Source organism: Bison bison, unplaced genomic scaffold (assembly GCF_000754665.1).
Source record: "Bison bison bison isolate TAMUID 2011002044 unplaced genomic scaffold, Bison_UMD1.0 scf7180017864508, whole genome shotgun sequence".
In the NCBI taxonomy this organism is placed as follows: domain Eukaryota; kingdom Metazoa; phylum Chordata; class Mammalia; order Artiodactyla; family Bovidae; genus Bison; species Bison bison.
Window position 1 is genome coordinate 7,811,307 of NW_011495064.1, and position 25,219 is coordinate 7,836,525.

Here is a 25,219-nt window from a genome sequence, read left to right on the forward strand (position 1 = left end):
TTTTTGCTGACTATATAGAGCTTCTCCATCTTTGGCTGCAAAAAATATAATCAATCTGATTTTGGTGTTGACCATCTGGTGATGTCCATGTGTAGAGTCTTCTCTTGTGTTGTTGGAAGAGGGTGTTTGCTATGACCAGTGTGTTCTCTTGGCAAAACTCTATTAGGTTTGCCCTGCTTCATTGCGTATTCCAAGGCCAAATTTTCTTATTATCCCAGGTATTTCTTGACTTCCTACTTTTGCATTCCAGTCCCCCATAATGAAAAGGACATCTTTTTTGGGTGTTAGTTCTAAAAGGTCTTGGAGGTCTTCATAGAACCGTTCAACATCAGCTTCTTCAGCATTACTGGTTGGGGCATGGGCTTGGATTACTGTGATATTGAATGGTTTGCCTTGGAAATGAACAGAGATCATTCTGTCATTTTTGAGATTGCATCGAAGTACTGCATTTCAGACCCTTTTGTTGACCATGATGGCTACTCCATTTCTTCTGAGCAATTCTTGCCCACAGTAGTAGATATAGTGGTCATCTGAGTTAAATTCACCCATTCAAGTCCATTTTAGTTCGCTGATTCCTGGAATGTCAACATTCACTCTTGCCATCTCCTGTTTGACCATTTCCAATTTGCCTTGATTCATGGACCTGACATTCCAGGTTCCTATGCAATTTGCTCTTTACAGCATCGGACCTTGCTTCTATTACCAGTCACATCCACAGCTGGGTATTGTTTTTGCTTTGGCTCCATCTCTTCACTTTTTCTGGAGTTATTTCTCCACTGATCTCCAGTAGCATATTGGGCACCTACCGACCTGGGGAGTTCCTCTTTAAGTATCCTATCATTTTGCCTTTTCATACTGTTTTGGGGTTCTCAAGGCAAGAATACTGAAGTGGTTTGCCATTCCCTTCTCCAGTGGACCACATTCTGTCAGCCCTCTCCACCATGACCCGCCCGTCTTGGGTGGCCCCACATGGCATGGCTTAGTTTCATTGAGTTAGACAAGGCTGTGGTCCGTGTGATCAGATTGACCAGTTTTCTGTAAGGTCACACATGACAAGCTAACATCATACTCAATGATTAAAGGCTGGATTCTTTTCTCCTAAGATCAAGAATAAGACAAGGGTGCCCACTTTCACCACTTTTATTCAATGTAGTACTGGAAGTCCCAGCCAGAACAATTAAACAAGATAAATAAATAAAAGTCATCCAAATTGGAAAGGAAGAAGTAAAATGGTATGTTTGCAGATAATCTGACCTTATCTACACAAAATTCTAGCGACTCTACCAAAAATCTGTTAGAATTAATAAACATATTCAGTAAAGTGTCAGTATACATAATCAACACAGAAAAATTAGTTGCATTTCTATACACTAATAATGATCCCTCTGAAAAAGAAATAAAGAGAACAATCTCATTTACGATAGCATCAAAAACAATAAAATACTCAGGAATAAATTTAACCCAGGATTGTCAAGGTCCTTTAATGGACTGGAACCTCATGGTCCGGAGTTGATGACAAGAAAGTAAAAGAGAGAGAGAAAGAGGCTGATATTCCTTGGTTTATGAAAAAACCAATAAAGTCCTTTGACACAGGGCTTGCATCACTCACGAAGGCACCTGGCGCCCTCTCGAGGGGGGTGGAGGCACAGTGCGCCTTCTGGAGAGGGTCTTAGAAGCCTGGGCAGGAGAGTGAGCACGACGGGTCTCTGCGCTCCAGAAAATCAGCCTTAGAGAGAGAGAGAATGAAAGACACGGGGACCCAAGCTCTGATGGAGCAAAGGTGTTTTAATCAACATGGTGTGGGCGTATATACTGTCTTACAAGGTAGTTATTCTCAGCAAAGATAAAGATTAAAATTCCAGACATAGGCGATCCATATCAAAGAGAAAGAGTTGTAAACAATCACTTTTACCGTATGGCTCATAAGAAGAAAGAGGATACTTATCACCGTACTGAAAAACTAACGAAGGAAATGCCTGGATCCCTCAGCCCCGGGAGAGGCTTGCCTCTCCTCTTAATTCCTGAATATTCAGGAATTAATAAGTAACAGAGGACTCCTGACAGATCCAAAACAGCACACAGGAAGCCTCCTGTTCAATGCTTCCTGACACAGGATGTGAAAGATCTGGACAGTGAAAACTATAAGATATTGATAGAAATCAAAGAAGATGCAAACAAATGCAAAGATGTCCTTTGTTCATGGACTAAAAGAAACAGTATTGTTAAGCTGTCCACACTACATACAACTATCTATAGATTCAGTAAAAATCCCTATTAAAATTCCAATGGCATTTTCACAGAAATAGAATGGAATAAAATTTGTATGGAACCACAAAAGAACCTGAATAGACAAAATAATTCTAAGAAAGAAGAACAAAGCTGGAGGCATCTCAAGATGGTCTTTCTTTTGACAGATTCTACGTTTTCACTTGGTTGAATGCATAGGCAGAATATTAGGGTAACTTGTCACAACCTGAGGAGGTATTGGTGCATCTTATTTGTCCATAATTAACATTTTCTGGTCAGGCATTCTTTTTAGGAGCTCTTTGGAACAAAGAACCCCTAGTCGATAATTAGCTGTATAAAAGGACACACATTAATAACTTAAAAGGAACAAAAGAGCAAAAGTTGAACCATATTACATTTTAATATATATTAGGAAATCATATTTCATTTGGAATTTGTATGAAATAGTCCAGTACTTTTGGGTGGGGGTAGTCACTGCACTTTGTGGCATGAGGGATCTCAGTTCCCCAACCAGAGATTGCAGCCATGCCCCCTGCAGTAGAAGCACAGAGTCTTCACCACTGGACTCTCAGGGAAGTCCCACAACACTTTTAATGGTGTTAAAATACAGATATATTTAGTCCAACGCTCTTACCACAAATTGCATTTGACCTGCAGTTTGGACTGCTAATTCTAACCCCCCAAATTATAGCCAATAATACCAGTCAAAGGCTTCCCAAGAGGCTCAGTGGTAAAAATCTGTCTGCCAATTCAGGAGACTCTGGTTTGGCCCTTGGGTTGGGAAGATCCCCTGAAGGAGGAAATGAAACCCCATTTCAGTATTTTTGCCTGGGAAATCCGATGGACAGAGGAGCCTGGAGGGCTACAGTCCATGGGATTGCAATAAGTCAGACACAACTGAGCATCTGAGCACAATACCAATCAATCATGGAACTCTTATACTGAATTTGGATTGAGTTTCAGAATTCTTTTCAACATAGTACTCCAGGGAACAACTGGTGAAGTATTAGAACTGACAAGTTAGAATCTCCTAGTCATTTTTAATATTCTTTAGTCTTCCCTTTTCTATTTTAACCAGCTGACCACATTACAGTATGACACCATGATAGGAAGATGATTTTGAGAAACGATTATCTGGGAATGTGATGTGTGTCACTTAGAATCATGCATGGGCAACACTGGGTCTGGGTTATTGTTGTGAAGATGGAAATACATGGAGATCCAGGAAACAGCTGTGCATGTGTGGGATGGTGCAGGAAGCAGGGAGGCAGCAAGAAGTAGCTGGCATTGAGATGTAAGATACAGGGAACTAGAAATAGAGAACAATGCCGAGGAGGGTTTGTATAGAATGATTTAACTTTGGGTATTTAAACTGCTTGCTTCAGCCACAAGCTCATCTGTAGTTGACCTTCAAAACAGGCAGAGATAAAAATTTGGGCAGAAGAAGAAACTTGTGGGATGAAGTAGTGCCTCTGAGAAGCCATCCACCAGACAGATGTGAAGTCACCAGGTAAGCCAGGCTGTGAGTGGGGACAGCAAGCCTGGGAGGGAGAGAATTTGAATGAAGAAAGGAGACACAGATATTGAGTCAGGGGAAGTGGCCTCAGGCAAATGATGGGGAGAAGAAGACAGTCACCCAAGTGAAGCACAGAGGAGAGTTTCTGGGAAGTATATGGTGGCTGGAGAAATATAAAATTCAAACATAGAGTTACCTTCTTTATTAAAGAGATTATAGAAGCAGAGCGATTAAAAGTGCCAATAGCAATAACAACAGTAGAAGAGAATGATCTGACAAATCACTTGTTGGATCTGACCACACTGGGGTTATCAGTGACCACAAGGTAAAAGCCTTGGACTTCTCTCCACCTCCCTTTCAGAAAAGCTTCTTCCAGTTTTCCATTAGGCACCAATAACTCTATGGAAACCAATCTTGTAATGAACAATAATCACCTCTCTCTGCTAGATGTTCAGAGCTTTTCTCACATAGCCTCTCGTTAGCATTTGACATGGTTGACACTCTCCTTTCCTTAACCATTCTTTTTTTGGGGATTTTGGTGAGCAAGCCGCTCTTAGCTTCTTGTTAGCTCCTTGACTGTTTTTCAGGGACCTCTAGCCTCCTCTCCATGACTATTACATGTTCAAATTATTCAAAGATTATGTCCATCTCTCTTTTCTTCAAGCTTCCCAGGTGGCTCAGTGGTAAAGAATCTGCCTGCCAATGCAGGAGACGAAGTTTCAATCCCTGGGTCAGGAAGATCCACTGGAGAAGGACGTGGCAACTCACTCCAGTACTCTTGCCTGGGAAATCCCATAGACAGAGAAGCCTGGTGGGGCTACAGTTCATGGGGCTGCAAAGCATCAGACATAACTTATTGACTAAACAACAGATCTTTTCTTCACACTTTATTAAAAATTTTATTTATTTATTATTTTTGGCTGCACTGGGCCTTCATTGCTTTTGCTCAGGCTTTCTCTAGTTGTGGAAACTGTGGGCTACTCTTCCTTGTAGAAGCAGGGGCTTTTCGTTGCAGTGGCTTCTCTTGTTTTGGAATACAGGCTCTAGGTGCGTGGGCTCAGTAGTCGTGGCGCATGGACGTGGTGGTATGCGGAATCTTCCTGGACCAGAGATCGAACCCGTGTCCCCTGCATTGGCAGGTGGATTCTTATCCACTGCACCACAAGGGAAATCCTTTTACACACTTTATATTCTCTCTGACCCCATCTACATCTATATGTAAGTTACCACTGAAATAACTCCCATGTTTACATAGCCAGCCTCAATTTCTCTTAGCTCTTCACTTGACTTTCGAGAGTCTCAAAGTCTCTTCCCAATCAAAACCAAATTCAAGTTACCCTCCTCACAAAGCGAAACAAGCAAGCCCTGATCCCCTTCCTCTGTCCCATAGCTCACCACCATCCATGCTGGCGTCCTACCTGGAAAGCTCACTGTCCCCCTCACATCAATCCTATTACCAAGTCCTGCTCATTTTCACCCCTTCATTCCTTTTCTCCACCTCTGCTGCTGTCGCCTTAGTTAAGGTACCCTTATCTATCACTATCTCTACGGAAAGAAACTTATTGCTTATTTTGCCCATTGAAACATTACTCTCAAGCCCTTTTGTAATTCTCCCACTGAGAAGTGCGCACCACCCGGAACTGGGGTGCGCTGTGGGACAGTGCTGCCCAATGTTACCTGACCCAGGGATTGAACCTGGATCTCCTGCATCGCGGGTGGATTCTTTACCACGGAGCCACCGGGGAGGCTTTAAGCTGATGAGAGAACTATCAGCTAATTATCAGCCATCAAAACAGCACTGTTTTGCAGCAACAGTAACTGAAACACAGACGGATCTCATTTATCTACACTATTTCTAACTTGTTCTTTTTTTTTTTTTTAAAGCTTGTTTCTTTTGGCCACACCCTGCAGCTCATGGGATCTCGGTTCCCTGATCAGGGAGGGATACTTTGCCCCCTGCATGGGGAGCACAGAGTCTTTTAACCACTGGACCGCCAGGGAAGTCCCTCTAATTTGTTCTTAAAACTGCTGACCCCAAGTAATCTCCCTACTGGAAACTTTTCACCACTATAGGTGAGATATCAGAATTCTTCATCAGTGCTAGAGGACTCTACCAGGTCGCTCCACCCTCATCCTGTAGTGCACGACCTCTGCTCTGTTTTCCAGCTGACCTTCTTTCAGTTCTTGTATTTGCTATGCTTCTTCCTGCCGTAGGACTTTGCACTATTTCCTTTGTTTGCAAACTTTTCCCCCTCTACTCTTCAGCCTATTAATGGCCACTCATCCTGCAGGTCTCAAATCCAATGGCTTCCTCAGAAAGACCTCCCTTGACTGCTCAATTCTAGATCAAACTTCCCTATTGGATGCTCTCAAAGATAAGATCCCTGTACCTCTAAGCATGGCAGTGCCACCAGGAATTTTGGACTTTATCCAAAGGCAGTAGTAAGTCACTGAATAATTTCTTAAGAGTAACTGAAATATTAATCTGGCAGCAGGATGTAAAATACATTGAAAATGAGAAGCATAATTTTTTAAAAAAACTTTTTTTGGGGGGAGGGTTAAATATTTGATTGATACCTGTTTCCTGCAGCAGGCTGTCAGCTCTACTGGGGCAGAGACCACATTTGTTTTGCTTTCAGTAGGGTTCTTGCTGTTTTGCCTGGATCTTTGGTCTTTAACGCACATAACACAGAGAGTGTACTTTTTGGCGACAGAACAAAGCTTGAGAGTCTATTTATGAGGCCAGTGTGTTTCCACTGTAGTCTGTTGCATAGCTTTAGGATAGCTAAAGAAATAGTTATGAATCTGTTCTTGAGGAAATTACAGTCCAGGTGGGGAAATGGGACAGGCACAGTAATACCTCTGATGCTTGAACTTCGGTTATAATTCAGATGTTATGCTTGGTGCTCTATTTAAACAATGCTATTTATCTTCACAACTCCTATGAGGTGAGTATTGTTATTATTCTTATTTTGCAGACCAGAGAACAAACACTCAGGGAGGATTTGAACAAAAGACTCTTGTTCTAATAATCTGGCTAAAAATATGAGATTTTCTTGGGAGAGAATATTTTGATTCAAATAGAAGTGGGGGATAAAGTAGGTTAGATCAGATATTCTGGCTAAGAAATTGTGAGTCTCAACACATTTTTTAAAAAAATTAAAACATACAGAGTAAGTTATCTGACCAAGAGAAAATTAAATTAGGATTGAACAACAAAAAGGTATCTGGAATATTCCTGAATTATTTGGATATTAAGTAACACACTTTTATATAGTCAATGCATCAAAGAAAAAGTTACAGAAGGAATTAGACAACAACATTCGGAATGTTATCAATAAATAAAATGTTTAAAAAAGCATTATCAGAGGAAAATATTAATAAAGAAACTAATATGAATTGCAGGTCTTCTATCATTTAACTCTCACAAGTCCCTGGACAGGAGGTATTAATCCAGTTCTAAAATTCAGGAAACTGAGGCTTAGGCAGCCTAACAAGCCTGAGTGAGATTCCAGTCTCTGCTTTAAACCATAGTCACCCTGGGAATTTTAAGCATATACACCCCTGGCCTTCCTGGTGACCCAGAGCATGAACTTCTCTGAAGGTGGAAGTCATTCCAGTTACTGTGGCTCGGATTCTATTCCACTATCCTTCAGTTATCAATGTTAGAATGGAAAAGATGGGAGAATGAGGTACACTACCCTTCTTACCTCTATTTGTCTTTTGCAATTGTGTGAATCTGGCATTTCACAAACTCAAACACAAGAGGAACTTGACTTACCTGGATACATTGCTGTATCAGCATCTACAACAGTGCCTGGCATGTAATGGATGCTTAATACATTTGGAAAGAATGGGTGAATGACCAAGGACACCAATGTAGGAGAAAGGTGATTATAATGTATTTATAGGTGATTATAAATGTATTTATAAAATAAAAACATTTTATTTATTATTTATTGGGAATGGAGTGTGTATGTGTATGCACATTTATATGCATATATTTGTGTGACAAAATAGAAGCAGTGCTTACAGGGAAATACATAGCTCTGGTTTATGGCACTGGTAGATTATATTAGAGAGGAAAAAAGGATTGAAATCAGTGGTCTAAACATCTACATTAAGAAGATAGGAAAAGAACTAATTAAATTTAAACTTTATACTTAAAAAGCTGAATATATATATTTTTAAGGTCAATAAAATCAAGATGTCTGCCCTTTCTATTTCTATGCAATATTAACCTAAGAGCCCTAGCGAGTGTATGAAGACAATAGATAATAAATATTGGAAATAAACATTAACATTGTCTCTATTTTCCAAAGAAATTGAGTGTGTATGCAAAAAACACATTCAAAGGAGTCTAAAACATAAAAGTTTCTAGGGCTGACAAGTGAATCTACAAAATCACAAGATGAAAGATCAATATATAGAAATCATTGTTTTTCTATACACTGGTAGTGAACAATTAGAAAATAAAATTTAAGAATATTATTTACAATATGCATAAAACCTCTACATTTCTAACTACAAAATGTTGCTGAGAAAAATTAGAGTAGGTATAAATAGATGAAGATATGCAGTATGTTAATGGATTGGAAATTTAAATAATTCTAAGATTTAAATTCCCTTCAAATTCACCTACTAATTCAGTGTAATTTCAGTCAAAATTCCAAAGACTAATTTTGCAGAAATTATCAAGCTGATTTTATAATTTATGTGAACATGTGAAGAACCTAGAAGAGTCAGAATAGTTTCAGAGAAGAAAAAGTTAGAAGACTTATACTACCTGATTTTATACTTACTATACAGCTATGGTAATCAAGACTATATGTTGTCAAAATAAAGACAGACAAATGAATGGTAAAATAGAGAATCCAGAAATAGATTCACACTGATATGGTTTTGACTTAGCACCAGAGTACTTTATTGAGAAAAAGACTCCTTAAAGAGATGGGAATAAAAGAACTGAGTATCTATATATATAGAAAAAAAAAAAGTCAACCTAGAGTCAGGTTTTCCATTTTAGTTTAAACTTTTTAGTTTAAGGTGGATTCTATGTAAAAACTAAAAATACAATACTTCTATATGAAAACATAGGAAAAATTCACTTCAAAGCCTCAGGTTGGGCAAAGATTTTCTGAGTCGACCCAGAAAGTACTAACTTAAAAAGAATGTATTAGATTTCACCAAAATTTAAAACTTCTGCACATGAATTTTATATCAGCATTATTTATAATAGCTCAGAGCAGAAACAACTCAAATGTCCATCAGCTTGTGGGTGGATAAACAAAAGTTGGTCTATCCATGCAATGGAATACTATTTGGCAATAAAAAGAAATGAAGTATAGATACATAGAAATACAGGAAGCACCTCAGAAACATGCCAAGTGAAAGAAGGCAGGTGCACAGACCATATGTTGTATGCTTCCACTGATATGAAATACCCACCGTGGGTGAATCCACAGTGGGCGGATTTCCACCCCTACCCCAAATGTAGTTGCCTGGGAGAGGCTTGCAAATGAGGGGAATGAACTCTAGATGGGCTTGAACAGTCTTGTTGGGATGATGGAAATGTTCTAAATCTGAATTAGGGTGATAGCCGTACAACTTGTTAACTTTATTAAAAATCACTTAATTATACACTTTAAATGAGTGAATTTTGTTGCATTAAATTACACCTCAATACAGTTTAAATAATTCAAAACTTTTGCTCATCAGAGGACAGCATTAAGAAAATGAATAGGCAAACCACCCTCCCCTCCTCCTCCTTTTGAGAGACCCTGAGCCAAAGACACCCCAGCTGAGCCACTTTGGATTCCTGACCCTCAGGAATCACGTGAAAAAGTAAGACAGAATCTTGTTGTTTTAAGTTGCTAAGTTTTGGTGGTAATTTGTTATTCAGGGAGCTATAACATTCAGGTGAGTACACAGGAGCGCTCAGGGGTAGTGGAAATGTTCTATCTCTCGGTCAAGGCATCCGCCATGCAGGTTTATGTGTTTATCAAAAATCATAGTACTGTGCACTTAAGATGTGTGAATTTACTCAAGACAATATATTCTGTGTATAAAAATACGTAGGTTTAGGACACTTCTTCCATTGAAATGGTTCTACTGGAACCAGCAGAGGTCTGGTTTATTTGCTGAGAAGGAACGTTACTATTGGGAAAACATACTTTGTAAACTACCATAGCGGTTTTCATCATGTAGGCAGAGAGAGTGAGACTTGAACTTGTAAGCACTCTCTGGCAGGCTACACTTGATACTGTTAGCCATCCTCAACACTGCTTAGTCACTCTGTACACAGGGGGTCTTCTGCATTAGTCAGAGAGGAGGAAAAGAGGCCAAGCGTAGACTGGCTTAGACAAGACATCCATTTTCTCCTCTCTCACGCAGCAGTGCGTGGGTGGCAAGATGCGCTGGGCATGGTGGCTGGATGGGCTTCCGGAAGCCATTCAGAATCCTCAGATCCTTCCAGTGCCCTGCTCCATCATTCTCTGGGAGTGGGCTCATCCTCAGGATTGGACCTGGCTCCCTGCTGATTCCACGTTGCAGCCCACCTAGAGGAGAATATACACTGTTTCCACTGATCTTGTGGTATAGATGCTTGTCACATGGAGGTTAGCCTAGAACCTTGGTATCCCTTTCTTTCTTTTTCTTCTACTACTAAGTGTCTTTCTTAATTTTTTCTTTGAAGGCACTTAAAAAAATTATTTATTTTTTATTTTGGCTGAGCTGGGTCTTCCTTGTAGCACTAGGGCGCCTCTCTAAATTCAGAGATTAGGCTTAGTTGCCCTGCAGCATGTGGGATTTTAGTTCCCCACCCAGGGCTTGAACCCACATCCCCTTCATTGGAAGGCAGATCCTTAACCACTGGACCACCAGGGAAGTCCCTGAAGACCCTTTTCATAACATTTTTTTTTTTGCTAAATATATATATATATATATATATACACACAGCAACAAGCTCTCCCTCTGTCCATCCATCTATTCTGATCTTCCTGAGCCAGGGATCAAACTTGCATCTTCCACATTGCAGGCTGATTCTGTACCACTGAGCCACCTGGGAAGCCAACTTGGTACCATCCCTTTTTTATAGATGGGGCACTTGTGACAAAATTTGGATGACTTCCTCCAGATTAGACAGTAAGAAGGTTCCTGTTGGAGCCGTGGTCCTCGGGAGAAAAGGAAGGTTGAGACAGTCGTCACCTTCTTTGAGTGAAGAGCTATGGCTCAGCAGCGCCGTTGAGTCTGTCCTTGAATTTGTCACACGTCAACTGGTGTTGGACACATCCCATCACATGACCAGGCTTCATTGTAAAATAAGGGACTTGGGTGTAGACATCCTCTACATTATCTTTTGTTTGAGATCTGTGTTCCATTTTCTTGACGTTGACTCCTACTGAGAACTTTGACCAATTGACTATTACTAAGAAGGTTATCTGATGGCACTTCAGCCGAGTTTCTAAAAGTGCAATATTAGGGTTTTGGCAGGTTGAGTGAAACAGTGTTCGAAAACCTCCTGCTTCATTTTCACATTTGGCCTTTCAGCCTCAGCCGTGAGAGGAGTGGTGCTGAGAAATTCACTCTCTTAGCTCAAGTCGCCAGGTTAATGGGGACTTGGGGAAGGAAATGAGGACTTCTGTTCTGATCAGGTTCTCCAACCAACCTGGTAAGTGAAGTCTTTGACTCATAAACTGAACATTAAAAGTTTTTCTGATCTTTACCAGTGTGATAGTACAGTGTCCTGGGACCAATCAGGATTTGGCACCCAATTCCAGTAAGTGTGTGTGTGTGTTTGGGGGGAGTGGGGGTGGAGCGTTTCCCATGCCAGCAAGCAAGTCTCAGTGTCTGGGGGCCCTACTCAATTCTGACCCTGTATAACCTGGAGATGGGGCTTTCCAGGTGGCTCAGACAGTAAAGAATCTACCTGCAATGCAGGAGATGCAATTTTTAATGTATTTATTTGGTATAACTTAGCCAAATAAATCGGAGAAGGTGATGGCACCCCACTCCAGTACTCTTGCCTGGAAAATCCCATGGATGGAGGAGCCTGGTAGGCTGCAGTCCATGGGCTCATGAAGAGTCGGACACGACTGAAGCGACTTAGCAGCAGCAGCAGCAGCAGCCAAATAAATAAGCTTCCCAGGTGGCTCAGTGATAAAGAATCCATCTGACAATGCAGGAGATGTAGGTGTGATCCCTGGGTTGGGAAGATCCCCTGGGAGGAGAGCATGGCAATACACTCCAGTATTCTTGCCAGGATAATCCCAGGGACAGAGGAGCCTGGTGGGCTACAGTCCATGCGGCTGCAAAGAGTCAGACACAACTGAAGCAACCGTGCATGCACACACGCACATAACCTGGAGATGACATCAAATTCCACAGTTTGAGGTCTCAGTTCCGAGACACCACCCCTCCACATACACACACACACGCTTCTAATGACAGGTTATCATCACCTGTGCTTCTGACCAACTGATTAAAGACAAGAGGTCCTAATCACTCCCTCCTTGGGATCGATTAATTTGCCGGAGCCGCTCACAGAACTCAGAAAAAATATTTTGCTTACCACGTTGTTTTTCTTACTCTTTGTGACCCCATGGACTGTACCCACCAGGCTCCTCTGTCCATGGGATTCTCCAGGCAAGAGATCCCAAGGGATCTTCCCGACCCAGGGGTCAAACCCAAGTCTCCCACATTGCAGGCAGATTCTTTACTGTCTGGGCTACTACTGATTCATACATTATGCCATAATTTCTTTTTATCGAGGCTTCAAAATAAGGAGATTCTTTGTCTGAATTAGGTTAGTTGCTGTTGTCATTGTTCAGTCGCTCAGTTGTCTCTGACTCTTTGCAGCCCCATGAACTGCAACACGCCAGGCTTCCCTCTCCTTCACCATCTTCCAGAGTTTGCTCAAACTCATGTCCATTGAGTCGGTGATGCCATCCTACCATCTCATCCTCTGTCACCGCCTTCTCCTCGAGGCCTCAATCTTTCCTAGCAACAGGGTCTTTTCCAGTGAGTTGGCTCTTCGCATCATGCAGCCAAAGTACTGGAGTTTCAGCTTCAGCATTAGTCCTTCCAGTGAATATTCAGAGTTGATTTCCATCTTATTCTTTAATATCTAATATATGACTTGGAATATAGAACATACACAATAAAAGTTTCTCTAGTAAATGGCTAGAAGCTGTATGAGAAATAACTGTCCTATTTACACATTGTCTCAAGGGTCACCTTAGCATTGATTGAGTAACTAGGATTTAAGTCCATCCCTGGTCTCGGCCAAAGTGGTCTTGGACAACCAGGAATGGAAGTGTCATAACCACTGGCAATAAAGTTAAAGTACATGACAAAACTGGAGAACAGAATGTAAAAATGGTTATGCTTGATTACAGAAGTTACTGGAGGGAGGATTTGCCATGGGAAATGATAGACTACATATGTCATTACTGACTCATACAATATGTCACAATTTTTATCGAGTCCTCAAAATAAGGAGATTCTTTGAATTAGGTTAGTTGTAATTTTGCCTCAGATTAGTGGAAGGGTTGAGTAATCTCTGGCATTTATTTGGAGACATGTTCTTCTTGGCATCTTACATATCTCAAGGTCAAAACGCAGAACCTTGCCAACACCCTCCTTGTTGCTGCTGCTGCTGCTGCTAAGTCTCTGCAGTCGTCTCCGACTCTGTGCGACTCCATAGACGGCAGCCCACCAGGCTCCCCCGTCCCTGGGATTCTCCAGGCAAGAACACTGGAGTGGGTTGCCATTGCCTTCTCCAATGCATGAAAGTGAAAAGTGAAAGTGAAGTCGCTCAGTCGTGTCCGACTCTTATCGACCCCATGGACTGCAGCCCACCAGGCTCCTCCGTCCATGGGATTTTCCAGGCAGGAGTACTGGAGTGGGGTGCCATTGCCTTCTCCACCCTCCTTGTTGAGAATGTCTTAAAAATGTGTGTGTGTGTGTGTGCATGTGTATGTGTATGTGAAATCAGGAAATAGGAGTGCTCCTGGTGTAAACAGAGATAGAAGGTTAGCTTTTGCTTTAGAGTATTTGTTCCTGAATCACCTTTTACTTCTTTTGATATCCTTGACCTAAGGCTATATGCTTGATTTTTATTTTTTGGCTGTTTTTTTTTTTTTTAATTGGAGGATAATTGCTTTACAATGTTGTGTTGGATTCTGCCATACAACAACGCAAATCAGCATAAATATACATATATCCTCTCCTTCTTGAGCCTCCCTTCCACACGCCCATCCCACCCCTCTAGGCTTCACAGAGCACCAGGCTGGGGTCCCTGTGCTAAACAGCAGCTTCCCACTAGCTGTCTATTTTACACGTCATCGTGTGTATAAGGCAACCCTACTCTCTCAAGACGTCCCACCCTCTCCTTCCCCTCATTGTGTTCAGAAGTTCGTTCTCTACGTCTGCATCTCTATTCCTTCCCTGCAAATAGGTTCATCTGTACCATTTTTCTAGATCCCATATATATGTGTTAATATACAATAATTGTTTTTCTCTTTTTGATTTGTATATTCAGGGTTTTTTTCTTGCTATTGTCCACAACATTGCCAATGAGAAGCTAAATATTTTTAAACTTCCATGACTTTTTAAAAATATATTAACAAAACACAAGCTACCAAGTTAAAGAGTATTTTGATGTTTCCAAATTATCCTCTAAAAAGTTTGTATTAGTTTATACATTCACCATCTCCACATTCTTTTTGTCAGTATTGAATATTATATGATGTTGTAAAGCTTTTACAAATTTGATAAGTGGAAATGGTATTTGAGTTAAATTTCTTAATTACTTCTGATGCATTTTATTTATCAAAAACTTCTAGTGAAGCTTCCTGAAACTTCTATACCTCCTTTTTTGAACATTTAAAAAATTAAATTATCTTTCCTGTTAGTGATTTATAACATCTACTTATATAGAATGTATATACTTGAGTGTGTATATATGTACATACACTGCATATATAAGCTATACATAAATTTTCAAATATTTCTCCAGGCTTTTGCTTCCTGTCTGTTAATAATATGTTCAGAGGTGATGAAATTGATTTGGTCTATGTTGTTATGGTTTCTGTATTTGCTGTTTTGCCCAGAAAACCAATATTACTCCCACCTCATAATCAATTAAATATTTTATTCTACGTTTATAGTTTTAAATTCTTTTTACTGTTTTAATCTCTAATGCATCCTGGAATTTAATTGTTTTCATCAATTAAACTGGATTTTTCTATTGCTTGTAATATATTTTACAATGTTGATATTAAAACATTTATAATGCTTAAGCAAATCTAAAATGGTCTTAACACCATTCATTTAAAGCCTAGAGGAGTCTGGTGGGCTTCAGTCCCTAGGGTCACAAAGAGTCAGACATGACTGAAGTGGCTTAGCACACAGCTTGTGTATGTCTTGCCTAACTATGGTCACATACACAGTCTTAGATACAGGGCTGACGGGAAATATGTGAGCATGATTAAAATGATTATTAGGAATAATACTCAGAAGTTTTCAAACTTTCTTCACTGAGGATTGCTCATCATAGTCTGAAATCCATGATTTTAAAGTTAGTCTGGTGTCTCAATACTCCGTTGTTTGTGCTTCAGACAAAAATGCAGTGCCTGTTACGTAACTATTGCTATGTATTACACAAGTGTATTTACAAATTCTTTTTAAAAATATGTCCTCAATTACAGAAGTTGGTTTCAGGAGAACTGGACAGGACAGTGAAGAGAAACATTTTAAAGTGGATGATTAAAGTGACTTCCTGCAAATGTATGTCTGTGGTTTCTGTGAAATTAGCTTTTTTCTTTTTTTCCCCCCTCCAGAATCCTCTTTCCTTCCTGAGTCTAAATTTTTTTGGAATATTTCTTCAAAATATCTAGACTTGATCTCAGAAGATAATCTGAGAATGAAGGTTTACAGGCTTGGAGAATATCAGCAAATGATGACCACTTTTAAATTTTCACCAACCCCAGATATTTAGACTTAGGTTTTAGAAGATGTAGGGCCATGAGGAAAATGTAAACATTTATTTAAACAGGAGGAGTGGATGAGAACAGGACCTGCAGTTGGGCTTTGCCTCTCATGTTCTTATGGACTTACAAGGCAGGGGCTGTAACCGAGACTGCAGAGAGGAAAGGCCAGCACAAAGGGACGTACTAAGACCTGAGTATCAGGCTGCCCAGGTGGCTCAGTGGTAAAGAATCTGCCTCCCAATGCAGGAGACGCAGGTTCGATTCCTGGGTTGGGAAGATCCCCTGGACAAGGACATGGCAACCCACTGCAGTATTCTTGCCTGGAAGAGGAGCCGGGTGGGCTACAGCCCATGAGATTACAGAGAGTCAGACATGACGGAGCGACTAAACAACAACAAACCTACACATCAGATTTTCTCTCCCACTCTCACTGTGTGAGAGACTAAAGCATTTGTGTGAGATTCTGAGGAGCAGAGGCTGCTCCAGGAGACACCACATCAGGATGAGAACATTTCAGATCAGGGCAAAGATTGCCTGCTCATAGTCATGCAGCCCCTGCCAGAGACCCAGAGCCAGCTCCTGCCCTCTGCCCCACCAGACCTGTGGCTGTCCCTCTGTCCTGCTGTCTGCTGTCTGTCTGCTGTGCTCCTGGTACCCACATGCGGGTCAGCTCTCTGTCCACAGAGACCCATCCCCACGAGTCCTCTGAGATGCCACTGCTGACCAGTATGCCAGGGGCAGGATGTCTATGATAAAACAGACTTGTTAACTTCTGACACCTGGTCAATGATCTGGTGACTATATAGAATGAGCACGTGGAACAGAAGAAACTTTATCTGATTAGATGAGGGGAAGGAGTGCTTTTAAGAAGAGTGGAACAATCTCTAAGGTAGGAAGTTGCCTCTGATAAAGGAACTCCAAAGAGATACAACAGAGCAACTTCCCAACAACACAGATCACAGAAGGCCTCTTAAATAGGACTAGAAGTTGAAATTTTCGATTTATATGTTTAATTTTGTATTGCGGGTATAACCGATTAAAAATGTGATAGTTTCAGGTGGACAGCAAAGGAACTCAGCCATATGTATACATGTATCCATTTCACCCCAAACTTGCCTCTCCTCCAGGCAGCCAATAATACTACTGATACCATAATACTAATACGACTGATACCATAATACTAATAATACCATAATACTGAGCAGAGTTCCCTGTGCTCTACAGTAGGTCGTTGTTGATTATCCACCTTAGATACAGCGGGTGTGCATGTCCATCCCAAACTAACAATCCCTTCCCCTACCCTCCCCCACTAGCAACTCTAAGAATGTTCTCTAAGTCTGTGAGTCTTTTTCTGTTTCCTAAATAAGTTCATTTGTATCATTTCTTTTCAGCTTCCACATATTAGAGATGCCATAGGATATTTCACCTTCTCTGTCTGACTTCACTCAGGAGAAATTGAATTTTTAAATGAAAGTCATTTCATACTAGCAAGGACCCCTGACTTCTACCTCCTTGTTGATAGATTCACAAGGAAAATAGTGATTGACACGTTATTGTCCACTGTTAAATTACCTGTTTGTGTATAAGAAATGACTCTAAAGTTGGGTAGCCTAAACAATACATATTTCTTGTCTCATGTACCTTTTGTGGGTTAGGGATCCGAGAGTGGTTCTACTTCACAGTCTTCCATAAAGTAGTGGTCAACCTGTTGGCCAGAAGATTTACTGCAACTGGAAGACCTCCCTCCAGGCTCACTCACGTGGGCCATTGGCATGAAGCTCTGGTTCCTCTCTATGTGGAACACTCGTGGGGAGGCTCTACATGTGGCTTCTCTGAGACACAGTGACTCCAGAGAGAGAACCAAGATGGTAGCCACATGCTCTTCATAATCTTGGAGGTAGCATGTGATGGCTTACCCCATGTTTTATTGGTCACACTGACAGTGAGAGAGAGGACTCTGCAAGGTGTGCACGACAGGAGGAAGGGGTCATTGGGGGCCCTCCTGGAGCCTGGCTGTCACACTGAATAAAGGGAGTTTTTTACTGGGACCTCACAATTTATATATACTCAGCTGCTCATCCAGAGAAGGCACTGGCACCCCACTCCAATACTCTTGCCTGGAAAATCCCATGGACGGAGGAGCCTGGTAGGCTGCAGTCCACGGGGTCTCGAAGAGTTGGGCACGACTGATGTGACTTGCAGCAGCAGCAGCAGCTGCTCATCCTTTAGTTTAAATGTCTCAAGTCTGGCAGGGGACATATGAATACTGAACTTTGTTAAAATGTGGAAAGAGATAAACACCTTTTATAAAAGCCACTGGGTAAACATTTTCTTTTGTTGTTGCTGTTTGGTTTTTTGGAGAAGAAGAATATGAGTATATGAGCATATGTGTGTCTGTCTGTGTGTTGGGGGGAGGAGGGGAGAGAGACATGGGGAGAGACAGAAAGAAGGAGAGGGAGAGAGAGAATGTAGAAAAATATAATTTTTCAGATCAAATTTTTCTTCCAGTTGGTGTATGTGCCTGTGTGTGGAGTCATTCGGTCGTGTGGATGTCAGTAGCTGCAGCACATGGGCTCAGTAGTTTGGCTTCCCGGCTCTAGAGCACAGGCTCAATAGCTGTGGTGCACAGGCTTCGTTGCTCTGTGGCACATGGGATCTTCCCAGACCAGGGATTGAACCCATGTCTCCTGTAATGTCAGCCAGATCCTTTACCACTGAGCCACCAGGGAAGCTCTGATTTTTGACATTTAAAAGCTCCTTTTGGTTTGGGTAAAGAGCTAAGATGTCATGTCCATGTGGACAAAATCCACATGCAAACATAAATTATCTCTTGCACATGTGTGTGTGCGCGTACATACACACACAGACAACAAACAGTTTTCAGCTCTTCCAGCTGCACCAGTCTGTCCTCATTTCAAATGAAAAAGCTTGGCCAATTTCCTTTCATGTCATTGAATGGTGAATCATCACAGATGCCTTGTGCCCCCTTAGAGAAGCATAGCCTTCCATCAGTTCTGGGGCACTTTTGTTTAGGAGACTCACCTCCAGGGGATGCAATCATTTTTAGAGGCTATGGCCTGAGGTGCCAAGTTAGGTCTTCAGGTCTGGGGGGGTGAGATCCTCAAGGGAGCAGTCTCTGGCCCCTCCCAGGCTCACCCAGACTCTCCCTGCTAGTTGGGTACATCAGCAAGTGTCTCTGGATTCTACATTCTGCAGAGACCTTGCAGATGGAGGAAAAAGAATCCTCCTGAAGCTACTCACAGCTGCTAAGGCCCCTCTATCTTCCATCAAACGTTTCCTTCTTTCTTACAAAGCCTGATGGACCCTGATAGATGGTGGCCTCCCTGAACTTCACAAAATGTCCTGAGCTGGTAATGGAAACATTGAAGATACCATTAATCATCCTGATAGCAGTCAAGTACGTCAGTGCCAGTGCTGAGAAGTTCTTTGAAAGACATTCCACAGCAGAGTTGACCCTGTTTCTAGACCCTGTGATGATAAGGGATATCGAGAGATCTAGATTTAGGGTAAACCATACCTTCACTATGCCAGAAAGGTTTTTTTAAACTCCACTCAAGAGTTCTCAATGTACTGCACTGTGCTTAGTCACTCAGTCCTGTCTGACTCTCTGCGACCCCATGGACTGTAGCCCACCAAGCTCCTCTGTGTATAACCTGCTCTAATTTTTAAAAACATCCAGACTGTTGCAAATTTCTAATTTAAACTCAAATTTTTTCAGGTTTGTAAAATGCTGCCTTCCCCTCAGATGGTGCTAGAGGTAAAGAAACTGCCTGCCAATGCAGGAAACATAAGAGACTCGGGTTTGACCCTGGGTCAGGAAGATCCCCTGGAGGAGGGCATGGCAACCCACTCCAGTATTCTTGACTGGAGAATCCCATGGACAGAGGAGCCTGGTGGGCTATAGTCCATGGGGTTGCAAAGAGTCAGACATGACTGAAGCGATTTAGCATGCATGCACGCACCTTCCCCTCACCCTCCCTTTTGGGGTAAAGATTAAGTTCCTTGAGATCAGGAATGCGTTTCATCCTGACCTCAGATCTCTCACAATGCCCCACACAATGCTGGGCACATCAATAAATACTGCTTGGCTTCTTGCTTAACTGCATTTTCTCTAAATCTCTAGCTGTGAAGAAGAAGTGATAAATGACTCTGTGCCATTTTTCTAAACTCCATATATATATATATATACACACACACATACATTAATATGCGGTATTTGTTTTTGTCTTTCTGACTTCCTTCACTCTGTATGACGCAGTCATAGAGAACAAACACATGGACACGTGGGGGGATGAACTGGGAGATTGGGAGTGACATAAATACACTATTGATGCCATGTATAAAATAGATAACTCATGAGAATTTACTGTAGAGCACAGGGAACTCTACTCAGTGCTCTGTAGTAACCTAAGTGGGAAAAGAATTTGAAAAAGAACAGATACATGTATATGAGTAACTGAATCACTTTGCTATACCCTGGAAACATTGTAAATCAACTATACTCCAATAACAATTCTTTAAAAAGTGGGCTCCATATAAAGACTGTGCCGTAAATAACTGGATTCTGCCGTGGATTTTCATCTTTTATGTATGGTGATCGTAGGGAAGATTTGATTCCTTTGGTGAGACAGCTGTTAGAAGGAAACTTGAAAAAAAATTGAAGTTTTTTAAGCGAAGTTTTGGTGGGTTAATTATATGGGAAGGCAGAGAGCCACCAGTGTTCGTTACTATGGCTGATATTAGATTATTTGTTTACTATTGACACTAGTCAATCCTAAAGGAAATTAGCCCTGAATATTCATTGCAAGGACTGATGCTGAAGCTGAAGCTCCAATACTTTGGTCACCTGATGTGAAGAGCCAACTCATTGGAAAAGACCCTAATGCTGAGAAAGATTGAGGGCAGGAAGAGAAGGGGGCTGCAGAGGATAAGATGGTTAGATAGCATCACCGACTGAATAGACATGAATTTGAGCACACTCCGGGAGATAGTGAAGGCCAGGAAAGCCTGGAGGGCTGCAGTCCATGGGGTCACAAAGAGGCAGACATAGCTTACTGACTGAAAAACAATTGATAACAATACCCACTTGCACTGAGGCTTAGAGAGGATGGGAAATTTGCCCTAAGTGACACAGTCAGTGAGAGAAAAACCCTCTAGATCTAAAGCTCCTGCTCTTTCTACTCTATTAGAGAGTCCTTGGCAGATGGTACATCCTGATCATTTGCAAGTCACCAACAGTTTGAATGGAGAAGGGAAAGGCTACCCTATTCCAGTATTCTGGCCTGGGGCTTCCCTGGTGTCTAGTGGTTAGGAGGTCACCTTGCAATGAGGGGGACACTAGTACAGTCCCTGGCCCAGGACGATGCCACATTCTCCAGAGCAGCTAAGCTCCTGTGCTGCAAATATCGAACCTGTGCTCCAGAGCGCGGGAGCTGAAACTACCGAAGCCCGTGTGTCCTAGAGCCCGGGCTCCACAACTAGAGAAGCCACCGTGATGAGAAGCCTGAGCGTGAACGAGAGAGCAGCCCCTGCTCACCGCAGCTAGAGAAATGCCCAATTAGCAATAAAGACCCAGCACAGCCAGAAATATAGAATAACAATAATAAAATCACATAGATGATTAAAGTCAGTTTATTTGGAATTCTCATGGAAAGAGTCCAGTTACAGAGGCTTTTGATTTTGGCTGTTGCCCTGAGTAAGGTAATTGATCAGCCCCTCTGAGCGTCCACTAAGCCTCTGAGGAGCGCAGGGGTCAGCATGTGCAGAGATCCCTGCGCACAGAGCCTAGTTCACGCTTAGGCACCCAATCATATCAGAGTTTTCAAAACATAGACAGTGTGTCATCAACAGTAAAACCTCCTGCAGAAATGTACACTGTGGTTCTTAGAGCCATAGTTTCAGCTGCCAACTCACTGTAAGGGCACCGAGTGACCTGCCACCTAGATTAAGTCAGGAGGTTTTGCTGAAAAAGTTCCCCACAAGGAAGGTAAAACAGAACTAAGAGGAAATGTGACCATCTGCAGAGCTACCGTTGCAGTGGAAAGTGCAGCTCATCAGAGATCTTTCAAACAGAGAACATGGTGCAAACTGAAGTCAATATTTGTTAACAGAGCTCTCATCAGCAACCTGGTTCCTGTCTCTTAACTGATAAGGACAATGGAAGGCTTCAAAAGGAGTGTGGCTATCCTATGTAGCACAGAGCTGTTAGAGAACTGGTCTTTCGAGTTAGCAAACTCTGCTGGTAGGAAGTTGGGGAAGAAAGAGCTCACTAGCCAGATGGTAAGTGTTTTTCCTTGCAGCGCTTTTCAAAAATGCTTTGATCTCAAAGGGAATGGAATTTGAACACAAAAATTTAGGTTGAAAATAATCATTGCCCTTGATTTTCTGTTTATGAAAAAGGTAGTCTTACCAGTGGGAAAACCAAGGTACAGAGTGATGAAGTCCCTTAAAGTCTTGTTTGTATTACATGGAACTTCGGCCTCATGTGTGTGCTAAGTCGCTTCAGTCATATCTGACTCTTTGTGATGTGTTATGGACTGTAGCCTGCCAGGCTCCTCTGTCCATGGGATTCTCCAGGAAAGAATACAGGATTGGGTTGCTATGCCCTCCTCCAGGGGATCTTCCTGACCCAAGGATCGAACCCACATCTCTTACATTGCCTGCATTGGCGGGCGGGTTCTTTACAGCTAGCACCAAATGGGAAGCCCATTGGCCTGCTGTACTGGAAAAGAAATGGAGGAGGGTGGGTTTGGGAGGGGGTCTTGTGGTATATAGTGCATGCAGAGTGCTCATATTCCAGAATTGTTCTTGCTGGAATCCGCTGAAATTCAGAAATGGAATCTGTTCAGATGGTGGATAAGGGAAAAAATCTTGGGAAGAAACGAGCTCCTCAGTAGGGGTTGGGGGGGCAGGGGAGAGGAATGTAGTGTGTGGAAAGGGGGAAGGAAATAGGATGGAAAAAAAGAGAGTGATGTGTTTCAGGAGGAGGGCTGCTGGGGGCCTGTCTTTTGAGGGGAGTGGTGGGTAGGGAGGAATAACTGACTCAAACCCATGTCTGGCATGGGGACCTCTGGTTGATGGCTCCATTCCTCTCCTCTCTGAAGGCTCTCAACAAAGCGTGCAGGGTCAAATGTGGCAGAGCTGGCCCCTAAAGCTGCACCCACTGTGTGTCAGGTGTGGAGAAGAGGGAGCTATGTATATTCATGTGCCGTATTCAATGACATTCATGTGTCACTGCCCCCAAAGTCTCAATATGGACCTTGTCATGACATTCCTGCTAGTCTGTATACAGTATATGAGAGAAAGCTCCGACACCCACAGAACCACATTTAATCCCTGCTCTTACTCATGACTCTAGACTATTCACCTAACCTCTTTAATTCTCGTACTGTTCACTTATAAAGCCAGCATATTAGTACTAACATCAGGCTCAGAGGGTGGTGTCTAAAGATGAAATGGGTGTAAAGTCATAGGTGACTCAGTCAGTAAAGAATCCGCCTGCAATGCAGGAGAGCTGGGTTTGATCCCTGGGTCAGGAAGATCCCCTGGAGAAGGAAATGACAACCCACTCCAGTATTCTTGCCCAGGAAATCTCATGGACAGAGGAGCCTGGCAGTCTACAGTCTATGGAGTCACAAGACTTAGTAACTAAACCACCACTTAGCTAATATCAAATGCTTAATAATGTCAGCCCTCATCGTCATCATTATTTTTTTACTTTTCCTACTTTGGGAATCTTCACCTCTGTGCCCTACTGGTGGCCCACGGTGGCTGCTGATTTGAATCGCAGAATCCCCAACAGGAAGGAGAGTTCTCTCTGCTCTTGAACAGGATGTGTAGGTGAGGAGCTTGACCCTTCCACATTCGGATATGTGGACCAGTAACTCAAAAAGCTCGGGGATGTCTTTGGTTTTCAGATTCTTGCTTTTCCAGTAGGAGAACTCTTCATCTACGTCCTTCAAAATATTTGTCCTATGATTATGAGGGTCTGTATTTCTCTGCTTGCCCTTCTACACTTTCCAGTTTTTTGCGAGTATGGAGAAAAATGGGGCTTCCCAAGTGGCTCAGTGGTAAAGAATCCACCTGCCAATGCAGGAAACCGGGTTCAATCCCAGGGTCAGGAAGATACCCAGGAGAAGGAAATGGCAAACCACTCCAGTATTCTTGCCTGGAGAAACTCACGGACAGAGGAGCCTGGTGGGTTACAGTCCATGGGGTCTCCAAGAGACAGACACGACTCAGCGACTAACAACAAGAGCAAAATTCTCAATACTTCTGCAGTGATTTACACACAGAGGTTCAAACTGGTCTGTGAAGGAAGGATGAATACCTCTCTCCAGGGGAGTTTTCCAGGGAAGGCGAGCAGCTTTTCTCTTGTGTAGCTTCAAGGTCTATCTGCTTGCACTCTGGAAGATCTCCTCCAGCCTGGTGGGTTTAATTTCATCTATATACTCATGGATCCCAAATTTATATATATATATCTGGATGTAGGTCTCTAACCTACATGTGTTCCCTGAACTTCAGCAGCAAATAGCTCATTGATGCCTTGACATCTCCAGCTGTATGTCTAAGAGGTTTGCCTGGTTGTATATGTCCCATACTGAGGGATTCTCACTCCAAACTCTGTCTCATGTCCAGGCTCCACCTTAGTAATTAGGAGAAAAAATATATGGCCAAATTTCGTGCTAAATTGCTCCAGTCATGTCCGACTCTTTGTGACACTATGGACCATAGCCCGCCAGGCTCCTCTGTCCATGGGATTCTCTAGGCAAGAATACTGGCATGGTAGCCAAAACCTCCTCCAGGGGATCTTCCTTGACCTAGGAATAGAACCCAAGACTCCTGCATTGGCAGGCAGGTTCGTTACCACAAGCATCACCTGGGAAGCCCCCTATGGCCAGATTAGTTTAGATAAATTCTGAAAATGAAGAGTAATTCTGAGAATTCTTAAAAAGAGGGTAATCTGCCCTTGCAGTCAGCAGGCATTGGAAGATTTCTGCTTAACTTGGCAGAATTCATGGCTGCTCAGTATCTTGGATTTAGTTATTTATTGGAAGCCCTTGCCTTTCATGTGTTGTCTTGCTAAGTTATTATAAACTACTATACTTTTACACTGGATGGTATCATAGTAGTTAGAGGCCAAAATTGCTTAGTTCTGTATAGAAAATGGGCTTAAAGGAAATTAGGGCTATTTATTTTATTTCATCTCCCTGTCTCAATCATAAGAAGGAAAGAGTTATCACTGTAACCTCTCTTTTCAGTTAAGATTAGGGGGAAAAAAAGACGTGTCTTTGAGGTTCAGCAAGTCTGGTTTCAACCCCAGCCACAACTGTGTGAGCTTGGTCAAATTATTTAATCAGTCTCATCCTTGGGTTTTTATTTTAATCTGTAAAATTTGAATGCTGCTGCTGATAAGTACTATGCAATATTGTACTTTCAATGCAAT

At 42.2% G+C, this 25,219-nt stretch overlaps 1 protein-coding gene across 7 annotated transcripts in view; it reads left to right on the forward strand.

Moving 5' to 3' along the window:
- The window catches only part of IL1RL1 (interleukin 1 receptor-like 1), a 72,697-nt gene that overhangs the window by 24,546 nt on the left and 22,932 nt on the right, over nucleotides 1-25,219 (forward strand). For 3 of the 7 annotated variants that reach the window (XM_010829672.1, XM_010829673.1, XM_010829678.1), the window contains exon 1: nucleotides 21,683-22,053. The exons of 2 other annotated variants lie outside the window; for them this stretch is intronic. The gene's annotated coding sequence lies outside the window, so the exon portion shown is untranslated. Of the gene's footprint in view, nucleotides 1-11,287; nucleotides 11,433-21,682; nucleotides 22,054-25,219 lie in introns of those variants that run through there. 2 more of the 7 variants (XM_010829676.1, XM_010829677.1) reach the window with 2 other exon arrangements.